Source organism: Castanea sativa, chromosome 3 (assembly GCF_040712315.1).
Source record: "Castanea sativa cultivar Marrone di Chiusa Pesio chromosome 3, ASM4071231v1".
Classification (NCBI taxonomy): Eukaryota; Viridiplantae; Streptophyta; class Magnoliopsida; order Fagales; family Fagaceae; genus Castanea; species Castanea sativa.
In genome coordinates, this window is record NC_134015.1 from 27,141,689 (window position 1) to 27,157,863 (window position 16,175).

At 37.2% G+C, this 16,175-nt stretch overlaps 1 pseudogene; it reads left to right on the forward strand.

The window, feature by feature from the left end:
* The first annotated feature begins 10,053 nt into the window (after positions 1 to 10,053).
* On the forward strand, positions 10,054 to 14,974 carry LOC142626809 (ethanolamine-phosphate cytidylyltransferase-like; annotated as a pseudogene).
* The last annotated feature ends 1,201 nt before the right edge of the window (positions 14,975 to 16,175 follow it).

Here is a 16,175-nt window from a genome sequence, read left to right on the forward strand (position 1 = left end):
GAGTTCATAATATATTCTTTTATCTTTAGGTTGACATACGACCATTTGCAATATGCAAAATGGGGCGTAGAAATGCATTACCCGGAATCTTCCACTTCAAGGCCTAATTTTCCCGCCTTAATCATTAATAAGGAGAAGTTGAGCATATTTGACTAAACACAAATATAAGACGATTTGAAAACACAATAAATCATTTGGTAATGGACATAATGATTATATCTATTGCACAAGGATACCGAAATCCGAAAAGGTATTGATGGAGATTTAGTTATATGTATAAGCCGTGTCTTACAGACTTTTAATAAGATTTTTTTTTTCTCTACTTATGGACTTCATATAAGCAAAAAGATATTTTGGGATCAGGAGTCTTTTTTTTTTTTTGTTAAGTTACGAGGGTCTTGAACCCTCCACCTAGCACTTACAAGGGAAGGAGGTGCCAATTGAGCTAGAGCTCATTGGCGGGATCATAGTAGTTAATGTGAAATAGAATTGAACATTTAAATTTTGTACCGGCATGTGAGTGGGTTAATTGATACATCCTTAAATCATGCCATAATAATGCCGTAGTTTATAGAGACTCTATGGATAGCTTGCCATTTGCCTCGGCAAGTTAGATTGACATGATAGTTACTGTTCGCAGCTTTTTTCATTCTAATTTATTTCACTCGTCTTAATGTTTCAATGTCTATGATGCCCTTGTTTCCATCTTTGGTTTTGATGACTATGACCATCCTCAATATGTAGATTATGCTTTTTTGGTTGGCATATGTACATTATGTGCTTTGACAAGGCCGTTCTTAATATTACTGAAAATAATAATGAAGATGAATTTTGGTTGCTTACTTGCTTATAGTCTTGAAATTTGTTAAACTTAAGATAATTTAATTTTTAAAGTGAAATAACCAAATATTGATTCAATTAGATGGTAAGGGGAAGATCTCTTGCATCCGGACCAATTCATTACCGTTTTGTTCTTCTCTATATTATGTTGCATCAGTTTCAAATTTTTTATTTTATAAATTAAAATCAAACTTGGAACTTAGAGATGCTTTGATATCCTAAATCACAAGTTCTATTCTCCTACTGTATAGAGATTTAATGGCATTGGTCATATGCCAAAAATAAATTCAAGAGATGCCAACCAAATACAAAATAGCGCAATAAGATGTCCGAAAAACATAATGAAATATACAATTAGTACACAAATAAACACCCTAAACCATGTAATATTATTTTTAATTCGACTACAATTGGGTTAGATCTCGCCGCTAATTTACATCGATCACAATGTGAACATCCCTTTATTTAAAGCTATTAACATTTTTCCACTAATAATTTATTTCTTATTAATAACCCCGTCATAACCTTGTCATAAGGGACAGTCACAATTTAGTCTTCCTACCAATCTTGATCGGATTTATATTTGAATTAATAGGTGTGAGAAATTAGGTCTAGTGTTAAGTGGCCCCGCAATTTTTTTGAGGTCATGGTTTGTAGTTTTTGGTTGAAGATTCTATATCCTTAAAAGAAATACCTTAGTGAGATAAATTTTGGGTTTTTGAGTATCTTATTTTGCAGTGGAAGTGTAGTAGCAATATTCATACTTGCTATGTAGGTCATTGGTTTGGGGACGTAACTAGTTCATTAGCTAATGAAAAAGTAAATGTAAAAAATTGGTTAGATTTGTCAGTTCAACCGCCAAATTTGTTCACATTTATGCAAGATGTGTTGGTTTAGACCAGTTTAGAATTAGATCCCAAGAAAGGCTACCATTTTTCAAACTCGATTGACATTAAATTGTTCTTTGAAACTTTAGTTTCAGCCATCAAATAATCATGGCTTAAAGATTCACTTGGACAAATCACTTTAATGTCAAGCTTTATTTGATATGAAGCAGCTTTCACTACGCACCATGTGGTCTCACTCCACATTACTACCCAAGTAGGTTGATATAAGTAGTAAGCGTATTTATTGCTTCCCTAAAAAAAATTTCTTGTCGTCCGGAAATTTGTTTTGCCATGTCTATTAGTAGATAGATTCACTCATTAGCATCACTTTGACCTCGTCCCGAGAATTTCGGTTAGTGTTTTGTTTCTCTTTCCCTTTAGTAACTAGACCGAGTGATATACACTACATGTGCACCTTATGACCATCCGTCCTCCTACCGTCCCCATTTCCCTTAGTAAGTATGAGAAGCTTATTATGTAGAATTTGATGGTGGTCTGATTTGTTTGGAAAATGGGTCATGAACTGACAATATTTACATACCGTTAAAATACTATTTTACTTGGAATGCCTTTTATTAAAAATGTTTCAAGGGATAGAAAGTGGTTTTTGGTCGGCACTAGACAAGCTTCTCTCGCTTAAGATCAAAATTTTCCACCTAATTATCATTCTTTGGACACCCTCTTCAAATAACTTATTACCATTAGAATTCAATCACTTGAAGCATCTTAGTATCTTTTTAATTATTGTAGGAGGCATCAAATAATGTTACCTTAGAGTTATTTATGAAGACTTAATTCGTGGAATATTGTTGCACTCTTTGCAAGATGGAGCCCGGGATCGATGAGGAGCCGAGATTGTGCGCCCGGTCCAAGATCCTTCATTGTTGACGCGACAACGAAATCATCGATCGTAGGACATTTGGAATGGCGAGGTGAAATATCTAGTTTTAACAACTCGCTTTAATTTTTACGTTGTCTTTGACTTTTAGCAAGTTCTTTGAAAGTTGTATATCTAATTCTAACGACCGCTATAATTTTTATCCATTTTACAGACTCGGGCTCACTTACATGCCGTGGTCGCGCTAAGGAGATGGCAAAGATAACGATGCAAGATAATCGGGTGATTGATATTATCAAGTTGGTGGGGTTAGAAGGATTGTTTAGGGTCCCTTCCAGAGAGATAGATCATTGCCTAATATCGGCCCTAGTTGAGCGATGGCGGCCGGAGACTCATACGTTCCATCTTCCACATGGTGAGATGTCAATCACCCTAGAAGATGTGGAGGTCATTTTTGGACTTCCTATAGACGGTGAGGTCTTGGTTGGGCCGACTACTGTGGTGGATGGGAATTGGAGGCAACCGTGCGTGGAGTTGCTTGGTTTTGGCGTTCCGAGAATGACAACAAAACTTTGGTGGGGCAAAGAATTCTCATTAGTCGCCTTGTTGAGCGCATTGCGCAGCCACCGCCTCATGATGCAACGGAGGAGCAAGTACATCGCATGCCCGGTGCTATATTTTAGCGCTACTAGGGGATAAGATTTTCATGGACAAGTCGGGAGATAGGGTGCATCCGATGTTCTTGGAGTTCCCGCGGAACCTTCATGATCCGCCAAAGTATAGTTGGGGTAGTGGTTGCCCGGCATGGTTGTATAGGGAGTTGTGCCGGGCAAGTGATAAAGAGGCATCGCAGATTGGTGGGGCGTTGCAATTGGTTCGCATTGGGCATGGGCGAGGTTGCCATTCTTGTGCCCGAGGATAGAGCCTCCACCGGATGCGATTATGGCCCATGGCCAAAAGCTCCACTTGCATTTAAGTAAGTATTTTCCCGATACTTAGTGTGTGTTATGCAATGTACTATTCTTAGTAACTAAGTGGTAATATCTTATGTTATTCGATCGTAACCGTAGGTGGGTGCGGGTGCCAAGCCCGAAGAGTAGGCCATCCGGCACGGCGTTGATCCATTATCGTGAGCAATTAGTTAGAATGCAGCCGGACCAGGTAATAGTATACAAAATTTCGTAGACGTTATGTTAATTTTCCTTAAGAATATGTTGAAATCATTGCTTTAACATATCTTCTATTTTAATTTTTGTTTTTCCCTTTATCTATGTATTCTCCTTTGTTTCACATTTTAAGATGCTATGATAATTGTATTTTGTTTCTACCGTAGATTATATGGCAGCCATATGAGGCGTACTTCGGCCACCTTCCCGACTTCTCGCGTCGCAGTGAGGGATACGTGGACGGCAAGGGTGCCACCGGTGTGTTTTTGCATAGTAGAGACACACCACCCGCATCGTGTCCTTCGACAAGCTTGGGTTGGCGCAAGAGCGGCCCGACCATGTTGTGTACGATGATAGATCGCATAGAATAGACTTACGTGGGAAGGTGGAAAAGAATTGGAGGGAGGAGCATGGACCGTATATCCTTACATGGGATACGAGACAACAACGAGTTTGCCATGCACCTCCTCGCATTGGTGAGATGCCTCGCAATCATGATTATTACCGCCGGTACCGTTCGGTCACTCGAAAGTATGTCGACCGCAACAGCCGCTAAATTAGATATAACGGTAATGTGTTAAATTAGATTTTATTGCCTACTTTGTTTTTTCTTCAAGTAGAATCAATTGATTTCTTTTTTCAAAGAAATCCGGTTTGATCCGACCGACCTCCAATTAAAAAGACTTTCTATTACATATAGTATTCTAATAACACTTTTTGTTCTTAGTTGAGTATTTGAGTAGATCAAATCTGATTGTACCGGTTATTTCTCCGTTTTAGATTGAAAGCCATTTAGCACCGTTGGAGATGCTTCCCGTAGGCAGCCGAGCACACAACCATGTCCGACGTGTCCTAAATAATGTGGCCGGGCTTGGTGGTGGTCTTGCAAAGAAATGGGCAGCAAACAATGGGCATGAGATCGAGTCAACAGCTATTGCAACCCCAAGCACAAACCCAAGACCCCGAAGTACATCGACCCGTGGTCAAGGTGCTACCGCAAGCCCAAGCACAAGTGCAGCTAGGGGCCGTGGTCGGCCTCGCTACAAGAAGCCCAAGCACAAGTGCAGTAGGGGCCGTGGTCGGCGTGCAACAACCCCTCGGGTTGTAACTAGTCCCGAGGTACCCGCACCCATCCCACACGCATCTCCTCCACCCGAGGTTCCTCCACCCATCCTGCATGCATCTCCTCAACTCGAGGTCCCTTCACCCACCCCTCCTTCGCAGCCTAGTTTTGATCTTGGTTTTGATTTTCATATGACCCCTCCTACGCACCCCGAGACACCCTCATACCCACCCACCAGCTCCAATGCACCCACTTTGCCCATGACAATGATCCCCACTCCTAGCTATACAGCATCATTACCCACCTACCTCTTCCTCATCCGACCCTTTAGGGCCTCCGGTTGGGATTGACACCGATGTACCGACGAGCATCCCCCTCACAGCCCCTCACCCCCACGAGGTAGACCACAACGTACTAGAAGAGCACCCACTTGTGGACCGGTGGACACAAAATAGGACACAAAGGCGGCTCTATGGTATGATAACATTACCAACAATGTAATGATATATCTTGTGGTTCACTTTATTCTTATCATTACACCGAATATTGATTGTATGCATCTAATGTCTTTGCAAGACGATGATGAGCCTAAGGATGATGCCCCACAGCCTCCTCCCCCGCGCCCAAACATTACATAAGGGTTAAAAAACGCAAAATTGGTGAATCTTGAAAAAGAAGCAATACCCGCAATGTGGTGGATGTGGATGTGGATAATGTGAGGCAATGAGTTACGTAAAAATTTAATTCCAAGCTTGGCTGCTTTTTAATTCATTTTTGCCACATGCTTTTTAGGAATTTTTTGATTTCTTTACTTGTTGAATTGTTTGTGATAGTGCTTCTAAATCACCTTTTATCCGTGATATAGGTTGTTCTTGTTGCTTCCATTGTAGGCAAGTCTCGGGAAAGGTGAGTTTTTACTTGTTACTTACATTTAACACTTTCTTTTTTTTACTTGTCATTATGGGAGTAATTATGTAAGTTAGCCCAAAAGAAGAGTGATTAGGATTCGAATGTTTTAAAAGCATTCTTAAGTGGACAAGTAACCGCAACTATTTAAGGTATTTAAATGTCCTTTATTGTCACAGAATTTGCACAAGTAACCATATCCTTCTTGATCTCTCAAAAACAAAAATTCATTCTTTATATTAATGTAACTATTAAATGATCCCTGAAATATATATAGACACATTGTGGAGCATGTTGAGATTCATGAGTTGCCGTTGGATTTTCATGCAGTGGTGAAGTATTTGAGATTCTTGAGGATGATAAGTGCCTTCCAGAAGAACAAGTCCAAGCAATTGCAAAGCAGCTTGGTAATTTGATCCCATGATTATTGCATCCGACTTAATTGATTGTTTTCTTTTCCAGCCTTTGGTTTACTATTATGTTCAACTTGGGTATTTCTTATTTCAATTGAAACTTTATTTTGTGGAATTTACAGTGAGAGCGTTGCACTACTTGCACTCAAACCGTATCATCCATCGTGATATGAAGCCACAAAACATTCTCATTGGTGCCGGGTCCGTGGTTAAGGTTGAGCAAGATAACATCACTACATGTTTAAGAGCATCTATTTATTAAATCTCGTTAACCGAATGCATAGAAGGTTGATTATGGAAAAACAATGTTTAGAAGGTTTATAATCTGTTTAAAATTTTCAAATATTGTCTATTTTTTGAATTTAGAGAACCTTACTAGGTTTGACCGAATAAATTACCATCGTGTCTCGTGTTCTTTGTTTGGATTGGCTTCACTAAATCAAAATTTAACTAATTGATTGTATGTATTTTTTTTCTTCTGGTCCAATACTCCAATTACATTGCTATTTTTTTTCCCGTAGCTTTTGCCTCGATACCGAATTGTATTATACTAATATCTAGGTATTGTCAAAACTTAGAGGCCGCACGTGTAACTTGCCAATAAATGAAAAATATCTTCGATTTGATTACCTATGTACTAATTTGTTGGTTCTTTCCATCCATGGGGTGGGATATTGCTATGTCTATTTGTAGGCTATTATTTTTCATTGGTTTTATCTCTTTACTCTCTTGAGACTCGTTATTACATATTGATTCTTTCACCAAAGATTTGGTCCGATGATTTGATATCGTGTCCCGCTTTGTATTAAATGTTTAATTCTTGTAATTTCTTGTGGTTGTTCATGGCTTATAAATTTTTCATTTATCACAAACTTTGTGATTTTGGGTTTGCACGTGCAATGTCCACGAATACCGTTGTTTTGAGATCCATAAAAGGTTTGTCCAATCTTCGCATTAAATTTCTGGTTACCTTTCTATTTTGTGAACTTTTATTGAGATGCTATGATATCCTTGAGGAATTAAGGTGTTCTAATACAACTTCTATCTATATTATTCAGCACTCCACCGTATATGGCTCCGAATCGGTACGGGAACAGCCTTACAACCACACGGCCGATTTATGGTCCCTTGGAGTTATTCTCGTATGTTAAATCTCATTGATTGTACTTTGGAATTTTCTAATTTGATTGATTGCTTGCATTCTATTCTTTATTTTAGTTTACTTCGAGTTTTGACTCATTTAGTTGCACTTGGGCTGGAAAAGGGGTATGAAGCACCCTTATTTTGTGTTGCATTGACCAAAAGGAAACACATTTAATCACACACGGGCTTTGGGCTCAAGTAAACACCTTTTTTTTTGATAAGTAGGGTTCAAGTAAACACCTATAACATGGAACAAGGTGACCAAATGAGTCCCTTGTCGGCTTTCATCATATTTTCAAATTTAAACTTTATGTTGATTTATTATTTAGCGGATTTTGCATGACACCCTATTTTTTTCCTTTTGTTTTTTTCTTTAAAATATGAATTTTAGTCCAATAACTAATAAATATGTAACATATTAAATTCTGGATTGTTCAATCTTCATAAGATACTCAACATTTCTTTTCATTAAATTTATTACTTTCCGTCCAGCATAGGCTTTGGTTGTGGATACGTAATTGTAGACCTTAATGCGTGGACCGCAAATAGAGACTAATGACACCACTTTCTTCTTTTGCCTGCCAAAGAGAGCCTCTTTACTCTATTTAATGATAGGAAAATTTTATTCAAAACAGAATATTTTGGCTAAGAAATTGAAGAATTGCAATCGAAGCTTTATAGTGTCTAATTTGCTCATTCTTTAGGATCCTCATTCACCGGTTCAGCTTACAAGCTCTATGCCAAAAGACTCTTTTTGATTGGTCTAGGTGTTGGGGCTCCTTGAATTGTTCTTCTATCATTGAGTTTCTTTCTTCTCTTAGAATTGCACCTTAAGTTTTCTTCCTTGTTATTGTTTGTTGCTTTTTCTTGTGTTCACCATCATGAACACCTTGTATTTGCTTTCTTCTTTTTTTCATCTTGATTAATATTATTCTTATTACCTATTAAAAAAAAGAAAAGAAAGGAAAGAATGGTCATTATAAATTTAAGTGCTGAATTGGGAATAATCTATTTTAAGTTGCATGGTGGATTGTTCCAATGCCGTAGAAGGACAACCGTTGATAGTTTTTTGCTTAGACATTGATGTCGTTGCAAAGTCCACAAGAGAGTAGTTTTGTGTTCCCCAAGCCCATTGTTTACTTTTACTCTAGCATACTTTGAAGTCTTCCTTTTATGGACATCCTTAAATTTCATTCTTTGGCGTAATTATTATTATTATTATTATTATTATCTCGATTCATTTGGAATTTCATCTTGATTATAGATCTTATGTGAAAATCCCTATTATTGACTTATTTGAATATAGAAAATTTATATTGCTCTATAAAAGAGCATGTTGCCTTTCCCGTAAAAATAAAAAATAAGTATAACATTGACTAATCTCAAATTTAACAATTACCTCGCTTCAAGTATTTATAGCATTATCTCTTCCTTTTCCCTTCATGTTCTTCTTGAATTGAAACTATTTTGTCATGGACACTACAGTACGAATTGTTTGTTGGACAGCCCCCATTTTATACAAATTCGTTTATGCACTCATCCGGCATATTGTTAAGGTACATTTGCTCAAACATCATGTGAGTTTGTTGTTAGTTTAGATTTGTTATGCCGTATAAAGGTACAAGCTAATGTTCAATGCCGTATTCCAGATCCAGTTAAATATCCAGACAATATGAGTCAAAATTTCAAAAGCTTTTTGAGGGGTTTGCTTAATAAGGTTGTTTTATGGTTCAAGTGAATGAACTCTTGATTAATAGTTTTTAACTCCTATTGATGTCAAAGTTCTAAGATGATTTTTCAATTCATGAAAAACAAGTACCACAAAACCGACTAACTTGGCCCACTCTTCTTGAGCACCCCTTTGTTCAAGAAACTTCAGATGAAGTGGATGCTAGGGTAATGATACATCACATTAACATTTCCTTTAAATATTAGAATCTAATATAGTAGTATAAAGCCAGCCTTACTATCAACCGGCAAAGACTAGGTTGGTAACCCCTTTTTTAAAAATTTAATTTTGTTTGTTTGTTTGTAATTCAATTATGTTTTTTGTGAAAGTTCTGGATCCCATCTTGGTGGCCAGCCGGCATTCATTATTTTCTCGCAATTGCTTTCTCGTTGTTAAGCTTAGAATCCATATCCCTCATTCTCCTTAGATCTATATATGACAAACGATACTTTACATGCTTGGCTTTATGTGATGGAATTGCCAATGAGCTCGGCTTATCAATAAAAAGTTCTTGGACTTATGTTATGGAATTCTTTTTATTGAACTTGTTTGCCGTTATTTTAATTTTTCTGGAATTCAATTCATAATATGATCAAGAACAACAACAACAATAGCAACCAAGCCTTAGGTCCAAAATCTTGGTCCGGCTATGGATCGACTAGTCGTGGTTGGTTGTCACATGTATTTTCTTATGCCATAACACTTGCCCACTTTTCTTTATATTCGAGGTCCGATGTGCATTGCTAGTAGTGGATGCCTCATTGCGTATTTGTAGTGTGGACCTATTCATAATAGAGTGATCGCGTTTTACAAAGGGTTGTCAACGTACCACCGTACTCCTTTTTTTGGGACTTGGTAACGACCGTGTTCAAATATTTGTCACTAAGTAAAAGCACATGTGGAGTTCAAATTGGCAAATGCCGTGTTATGTTTATTACAAATTCATTATTAGTGATGTGTATTTGATTGGCTTATAGTGTGGTGTAAATTTTGCAGTTGTCTCCTCTTATTGAGCAAATAGTGTTCAAAGAAATTTTGAATCGAAAAATACAAGAAGTGTGGGTAGCAATGCACTATGAAAGCAACAGCTTGATATGGGAAGGGGTGTACTACTACCCACACCTATTTGGTGGTTTGATGCTCACAATGGCCTTACTTGGCTTGTCCACCACTATTTTACTGGTCTTGGTGTTCCACAATTGCCCTTTTTGTGGTCTCGATCTCGGATTTTCCCCAAGAAGAAAAATGGGAAGAAGCGCATTCGGGTTTACATGGATGGGTGCTTTGATCTCATGCATTACGGCCACGCCAATGCATTGAGGCAAGCCAAGGCTTTGGGGGATGAGTTGGTTGTGGGTGTTGTGAGTGATGAGGAGATCGTTGCCAATAAGGGTCCACTGTTTTATCAATGGAAGAAAGGTCCGTATATGCATGCATTTCTTTCTTTTCCATTTTAGTTTGGTTTATAACTCTAAGTTAACCAAGAATTTATGTGGACCGTTATCCAGGTTGGCCCTTGTTAGTGGGTTGAAATGGGTGGATGAAGTAATAGCCAATGCTCCTTATGAGATTACAGAGAAATTTATGAACACTCTCTTTAATGAGCATAAGATTGACTACATTATACATGGTGATGATCCTTGCCTCGCTTCCCGATGGAACCGATGCTTATGCCTTGGCAAAGAAAGCCGGCCGCTACAAGCGTATTAAACGCACCGAAGGTGTCTCTAGCACGTACATTGTAGGTACTATGAATCTCTTGATCAATCTCGAATTCTTTTTTGATGAAATTATTATTGTATTGGAGGAAAAAAAGGGTCACTTGATTTTGGCCTCGTTTGATTATCACTCTACCTCTTCTATACTTTTCACATTAAACTCATTGTACTTTTTTTTTCCCCGAGTCTCTCGCATATATGATCCGGATGTAGGTAGAATACTCTCATATGTGAGGGTTCCAGTTTCTCAGATCATAATGGTTCTTTGTGTGGAGAACCTCATAAAGAAAGTCAATCTAAGGGTTCCCACGTATCACAATTTCTACCGACTTCCCGACGGATTGTGCAGCTTCTCAAATGGCAAGGTATTGTTCATTTGGGTTATTCTCATGCAAAGACTGTCATGTATGGCTACCTTTTTCTCATGAAAAAAAAAGAAAAAGAAAGAGAGAGAAGGAAAGTAGGATTATGTTTTGAAATGTTGCATGCTAATTAATCTATCTTCTATACCTAAATATACCCATCACTAATTTTTCTCGCCACATATCTAATTACTTAGACTGATGTTTTTGGGGTCCAGGCTCGGGTAAAATGAGACACAACTATATAACTCTATTTTAACAATTTTGTAGAGCAATCTGAATATATTAAAAATAGGGAGTTCATTGAAGAGATTTGTACTTAATTCATCAAAAATAAATAAATGAAGAGAATTGTATGTATGCAATAAAAATGAATGACCCATGAGAATGAGTGCTTTGTATTAAATCAATGACTAATGGCTCTTTAGTGGTCAATAACACATTGTTATTTTTCTATGTGGATTCAGTATGTTGTTATCATCAGCTTGTCCTAATATGAGAACAGAGGGTTGAGAGGTTAAATTTCCCCCTCCCTTTGTCTGGATTTTTTTCCCCCGAAATATGATATGTTTTCTATTTGTTAGGGACCTGCCCCAAATGCTCGTGTTGTGTACATTGATGGGGCATTTGATCTCTTTCATGCCGGGCATGTTGAGGTAAATTTCTCATGTATACTCTTGCTAGCATCTTTTTGTTTCATTTTGATTTTAGGTGACTATATATTCCTTTTCGTCAATTACATCAACTTAATATTTAATTGGATTTTTTTCATGGGTATAGTGTCTTGGCAATAAATTTATTTTGGTAAGTTACAAATGCACCCGATGGGCCTTGAACCCACAACCCTCTCCACCTAGAACTTATAAGGGTAGTTGGTAACTTATGTACTTGATTATAATGGTTCCCACTGAATTCGTCGTGTATACTTGGGTGATTCTTTTTTATGAGTTGAAACTTAAATTACTTATTAAAAAAAAAAAATTATAAGGGGGAGGAGGTGCCAGGCTAGAGCCGATTTGCTGGTGTCTTTGCTTTGAAATCGTTATGTAAGTGGAGACATTGCTATAAGTAGGTGTCAGCTTGATATCATCACTTGACCAAGATGAAGCTCGTGGATCTTATCACTTTGTGATTATCGTTTGATAGCCTTTTACCTCATTATTAAGGATTGTCTTAGCATGGTCTAATATGTCACATACCTGGCCCCGTTTTGGTATAGCTCGGTTCTCATCATTAAGCGTACCATAATGTCATCAAGTTTCAGCACGCCTTTTGCACCATCAATGATATAGCTACAAACGAGTTGCATATTGTTGCTTGCTTAAAATAGTTGCATGATTTGATTTTGAGATATATTCCCCCTTAGTTTTTTTTTTACAATTATTTTCCCCCCCACCCATTTGTTTTTTGAAGACTTAATTGAACCTTACTCATGAGTCTGTTATGATTTGCTTACTTCCCATCATTTTTACTTGATTTCTCATATCCTCAAGAGTGCTAGTCAGCTTGGAGATTTTCTATTTGATGGTATGCAAACCTACCAGATAGTGAGGTTTAACCGCCTTAGACATCATATTACCCAAGTTCTTGGTTGCTGAGCCACTTTCCCATGGCTTTTTGTAAAGTTTGGAAGTTGTACATCATACGCCTTTTCTTTTAGTAATATGAAAAAAATAAATAACAAGAAGTTGTTTCGTGCAAAGGAACACAGGGGGAATCCACATCCAATTATGCATTTACATGAGCGTAGTCTTAGTGTGCCGGCTTGCCGTTATGTTGATGAAGTTATCATTGGTGCACCTTGGGAAGTCACAACCGACATGGTGTGTAATTTTTTTCTCGATTGTTTTATCTAAAAGGGTCCGGCATCAATTTATGGTAAAATTTTCTTGGGAATTGAAAAAGCCGTCAATACTTTTTCAATTCCCGAATTTTTTTTTCAAAAATGCATAATTATTGTGTGCCCTTAGGGCACACATTAGCAAAATCCTTTCTAAAATGGTTATCAAGTTATCTTGATATTGTATTTTGTAATAAATTTCGAGTACACCCCTTGTCCGCTCAAGCGAGGTTACACCCAAGTACAAGGCAACATTCCTCACCATGCTTTGTTCTTGGGGTAGTTATGCATCGATAAGACATTTGATAGACAAGGGAACATGTTGACTACTAAGTTGTTGATTGATATTTATCTGAAATGTAATACCCGTGTACCTTTCTAGAATAGATGAAATTGAACATACGGCATTTGATAGATAAGACACAAGACATTCGAAATGTAATGTCTTATCTAGTTATGGATAAGACATTTGCTAGAAAAGGGAACATGTTGACTACTAAGTTGTTGATTGGTATTTATCCGAAATGTAATACTTGTGTACCTTTCTAGAGTAGATGAACTCGAACACATAATGTTGTAATTGCACGCACAACTTTAGAAACTTTGCAACATCTAAACCGGACCATAATGTTGATACGGACACACAAACACACGTAAAGACATGCTTATCGCTGGTTTTTATATATGCTACATATTTAGATGTCATATCTACTTAGTGAATTGAAGTTGCTCTTGCAACTATTAGTGCAATATGTCCGATAGTGCATGGCATTGGGGCCCATTGTTGTGCTATTTTCTACTTTGGATTTTTTATTTTTTATTTCTTAGCTATCTTTTATTTAAAGTTCATTGGCTGAATAACTAACGTTCCCCATAATTTTCCGTTCCTTTATAATTTTCACAATGATCATGCATGGTCTACACTGATGCTTTGTCACCAATACTTGTGTCATGTGTCTACTAGATTACATCTAACCATGTCCTGCAAAGTTTTCATGAAACTCATAATTTTTTGTTTTTAGTAGTATGTAAAAGTTTAATCATTGATTGGTCTTGACAACGTCCACAATGGGACATGGAGCTTCAATAACTAAATACTTGTTCTAAATAGTTCTTTGGACTAACTTAGATGGCCATTCTGGTTTATAAAATTTAAACCCTTTTAGTTTTTCTTTGTGTGACCTCGACTAAAATAAGTGTTAGGAGCTCAATCTCTACTAATAACTAATAAGTTACTTTGGAATCGCTTTAACTCCAGAACAACCCCGGCATAGTTTGGCATCCAATTCCAATGAGACTAGGTTCATGAGATGGCTCGTAAAGGATGATAGATAGAGTAATGTGGAATTTGGTGCTTGAATTGTGCTTGTATATGGGTGTGTTTTTGGCAAGAAAGATTCCTTTCATGTGGTCTAGGACTAATTTGTACCGGCTATACTTTGAGAGTCAAGATTCGTATGCCGCCGGTATCTCTTGTGAAATGATTGTTGTAGCATGGGATATCTATTCTTTTCCTCTTGTTAAATATTTTGTATCATCTCGAGTTGTATTTTCTTGGCATGAGCAGATTACAACTTTCAATATCTCATTGGTTGTGCATGGAACAATGGCCGAGAGTAACCCCTTGCCGATCGTAAGTTGGGTTTTTATTTTTTTATTTTCCCGCTTATATTTTTACCGAGTTATGGATAGTGATGATCTTGTATTCCTTAGGGTGAAAATGATCCATACAAGGTTCCCAAGAGCATGGGAATTTTCCGGTTGCTTGCAAGCCCCAAAAATATAACCACTAGCTCGCAGCCCAAAGGATAATGGCCAATCATGAGGCTTTCTTGGTATTCCTTGTTCTTTTGCTGCATCTCTCGTATTCAAAATTTCTTTAAATTTGAGCATCCCATCCGAAATACAAACCAGCAATTTATACATGTTTTGTGTTTGCAAGTTTCATTTATAAAAAGAAATGCCGTTTATGGTTTTGTATCTTATTTTCAATGCGTAAACGCAATGCAAAGAAGGCCGAGAGTGAGAAGAAATACTATGCTCGTAAAAAGTATGTCTCAGGAGACTAGTACTAACATAGATATGAGCAGAAGCCTAGTTTGGTACAGCTTCATCGTCTACCTTTGTCCTCCCATAGAGATGCCTCGTTGTTCAATACGTAGAGGAGCCCATACTTTGTTCTTGAAGGATAGGAGAAAGGAATATCATATGAGAATACATGCAGCAGACCTCGGTAGAATTATATTTCTTCAAATTTTGATGTTACTCATTGTAGGATTATAGGGATTCAAATTCTAAATTTATATGCCAATCTGATCATTACCTAGTCATATTTGTAAACATTGAACTCAACTAGTTGTTTAACAATTATTTTTTTATGGCATTTGATTTTGTGGTGGGTGTTATTTATTTTTACAAACAAGTTAAACTGGATGTTTCTGCTTGTCTCACTGAGAGATTTATTAGATCATTGAGTGCCTTAAATCAAGTCAGACTCGCTTGCCTAAAAGCTAAAAACTGTTTGCTAGGCTTTTCCTCTTTTACTTTTCCTTAGAGTGAGGACTGTTTTAGGACATGATTGAAAGCGAAATATTTTTAAGAATTTGGCTCCATCTTATGTACTCAACCTTTAATATTCTCGTTATTTATACCTCTCGCATATAAAAGGCATTGGGATGGTTTAGACTTTAGACTCATTTTGTCACATATCATCATTGTGATGGTCCAAGGCACCGTAGCATACCGTTTAAGGCATGATTGAAGGCTAGATATATTCAAATAACTTGGCTTCATCTCGATGATTCTGATGTACTCTTTTAGTTACATCTATTCTATGTGAGGCCGGCTTCTAAGAGGCATTACACCCATTACCGTTATACCTAATATTGTCTCGCATAAAAAAGGCTTTGGTTTTTAAAATGATACTAATTTTGCCAATTATCATTACTATTTACTATGAATGGTCTATCGTACTAGACCCAAGCCAAATTTTCTAATTATATTTGCCTAGTCAAAAATACCGGACAAAATTGTGATTGGTAGAATAGAAAATCCCGATCCTTGACCAGCTCAGCTTTCTTCTCATACCGTTTTCAACTATGGAGAACGCTAAATGGCTGACAAGCACAAGCTAGCCAAAAAGCACCAAGAACATATCCGAAGAAGGATTTAACGTTCGGTCCATCACTTACAAGGCACAATATATTCCTTACAACCACTCGAATTTAAGTAAAAATTATCATATGTCGGCAGAGTCACATAGCACCCCAT